This window comes from Sinocyclocheilus grahami, unplaced genomic scaffold, assembly GCF_001515645.1.
Source record: "Sinocyclocheilus grahami isolate Dianchi unplaced genomic scaffold, SAMN03320097.WGS_v1.1 scaffold216.1, whole genome shotgun sequence".
Taxonomy (NCBI): Eukaryota; Metazoa; Chordata; class Actinopteri; order Cypriniformes; family Cyprinidae; genus Sinocyclocheilus; species Sinocyclocheilus grahami.
This window is the reverse complement of record NW_015505395.1, coordinates 395,955-398,829: the sequence shown is the minus strand read 5'-3', so window position 1 is coordinate 398,829 and position 2,875 is coordinate 395,955. Positions and strand designations below refer to the sequence as shown.

General features: G+C 34.1%; 1 pseudogene; it reads right to left on the bottom strand.

Annotated features, from left to right (window-relative positions):
• LOC107596266 (CUGBP Elav-like family member 5) overlaps nt 1-2,875 on the bottom strand; it is a 173,678-nt pseudogene that overhangs the window by 10,650 nt on the left and 160,153 nt on the right.

Sequence of the window (2,875 nt, the reverse complement as noted above, 5' to 3'; positions counted from 1 at the left end):
AATACACAAAATAATGTTCTTTTTAGCAACATCATATGACCCCTTTAAATATAACTGAGATCTCCACTAGTGTGTGCAGTACCTGTGTATTGCTGGACGCCCGTGAGGGCTCTGGGTGGAGTACGGCTGCAGGCCGTTGGTGTACACCGCCTCTACCGGATGACCGTTGGTTTGGTGATGAATTCCGCTGAACCCATTAACAATGGGAGTCACGATGCTCGGCATGGCAGAGGAGACCAGATTAGCCGGCGGAGAGCTCAAACCTGCGGTGAGACGGACACAGAAATCACTGATCTGAGACCAGCGTCATTTTGACACTGAACTTCACAAGCTGGAATCACTTTTAATTACTGGCATTTTAATGATATTGTGCTGTTTCAACTCAATTTTCCACATCGATTCTACATCCGAATTGATTCCAAGTCAGAATGTGCTGACAGCTGATATCGATTCAGCACACTGTGGATGTAACCAGTTTATGCCTACAGGGCAAATTCAGCCATGATCTGGGGTTTCCACATGCCTGTGTGTTCATTATGCATTCTAAGTGAATTGCACATGCGCAAAAAATTATCTTTGGAATTAAGAGCTTTTATGTTACCAAACCTATAGAAATGGAACAACTGGATGAAGATAATCAACTTAATTTTTTATTTAACACTCCTACAGCTACATTGAACTCATTTTAATACTTGTTTAAAAGTTACAAAGTTCTTTTTAAAAGAGATATTGAAGGCTATGATATAGTTCATTTTAGGCAAACAAAGCAAACATTGAAAAGAAAACAAATCTTTAGTCTTTTCAGAATACTGGAACATACTCTCTCAGTATGGCCATGGGTGTGCAAGTTGAGCCAAAGAACCGTCTTTTTGAATTTTGCCATCAACTGATCAGTGTTCATAAAATGCTCATAAATCAGTGAACGTCACAACATGTGGTTGGGTATTGTTTTAATTTTATCTATTCTGATTCTGCTTATTGATTTAAATTCTTATCGATTCCCAGTCTAGATTCCAAAGTTGTAAAAAAGTGAAGTAAAACATTTTGACCTGTGTGATCATTTAACCTACTTATTTATCATTTATTGGCAAAATAAATAAATATATATATGTATTTATGTGCAGTTTTGACAATAAAATAATGTTCAGATTTATATACTTCCTTGAACAGTTTTTAGCAGCAATTTACCAGTAGGCCTGAGTAGTAAGGTTTTTTTTTTTAATATATGGTAATAGCAGCCATTTTTGACGGATATATTAGCCTACCTTTTGTATTGCCATAGTTTAACTACAAATATTAAACTATAGTTACTATAATGAAACCATGTTAAATTTGTGGTTACTGTAATTTTACTACAAATAGCATAATACAGATACTCAAAAAGTGTACTTAAGTACAGTACTCAAGTAAATGTACTTCGTTACTGTCCACCTCTGCCAAATTCTACACATCCCCACATTTAATGTTCTCATCATTATTTTGGTTATATTTACAATGATTTCAACTACCTTTAAAAGTACTCTCAACTCTACACTTACTATTTTTGTCTTGTTTTCAAGCACAGATGTGACCCAGGACCACAAAACCAGTCATAAGGGTCAATTTTTCAAAATTGAGATGTATACATCACATGCAAACTGAATAAATAAGCTTTCCATTGATGTATGGTTTATTATGATAGGACAATATTTGGCAGAGATACAACTATTGGAATCTGAGGGTTCAAAAAAATCTAAATACTGAAAAAATCATCTTTAAAGTTGTCCAAATGAAGTTCTTAGCTATGCATATTGCTAATCAAAAATTAAGTTTTGATATATTTACGGTAGGAAATTTACAAAATATCTTCATGGAACATGATCTTTACTTAATATCCTAATGATTTTTGGCATAAAAGAAAAATCTATAAATGCCGTTTCCTCAAAGATATGAAGCAGCACAACTGATTTTAACATTGATAGTAATAAGAAATATTTAAACCAGCATAGATTTTCCAGCAGGATTGAGAAAAGAAAAGTGATAAAGGATGAGAGGGAGAGTAGCGAGAAATATAAGTCTGACCGTGAGTCAGAGAGTGTTAATAACACAGAACGGCTCTCACATCCAAAAACTCCTGACAGCGTTTAAATGTGAATTCACACGCTCAGTGAAATACTGAGATAAATCAGACTGCTGAAGGGAAGAGCTGCTCTTTTACGCGTATGGACAACATGAAATTCAACCAGCAGAACTAGACAGATTCATTTGAGAGCCTTTACCACAAACACACACACACACAAAACACAAAATCAGTGCATGCTAAAAAAGAAAAGAATTATGTTTTAAGAGGTACACTCTTAAAAATAAAGGTGCTTCACGATGCCATAGAAGAACCTTTTTGTCTAAATGGTTCCATAAAGAACCTTTAACATCTGAAGAACCTTTCTGTTTCACAAAAGGTTCTTTGTGGCAAAAGAAGGTTCTTCAGATTATAAAAAGGTAAGAAAGAGATGGTTCTTTAAAGAACCTTTGACTGAATGGTTCTTTGCGGAACCAAAAATGGTTCTTCTATGGCATCGCTTGAAGAACCTTTTGAAGCACCTTTATTTTTAAGAGTGTAGTTCACCTAAAAATGAAAATCCTTTCTTATTTACACAGTACGAAAAATTCCATAAAAAGAAACACCAGTGAAAAATAAATAAAAAAATCCCATCATATTACTGACTTATGTAATATTATAATATTTATTCATACTTTGAATTAGCTTATATATACTGTATATACAGTGGGTACGGAAAGTATTCAGACCCCCTTAAATTTTTCACTCTTTGTTATATTGCAGCCATTTGCTAAAATCATTTAAGTTAATTTTTTTTCCTCATTAATGTACACACGG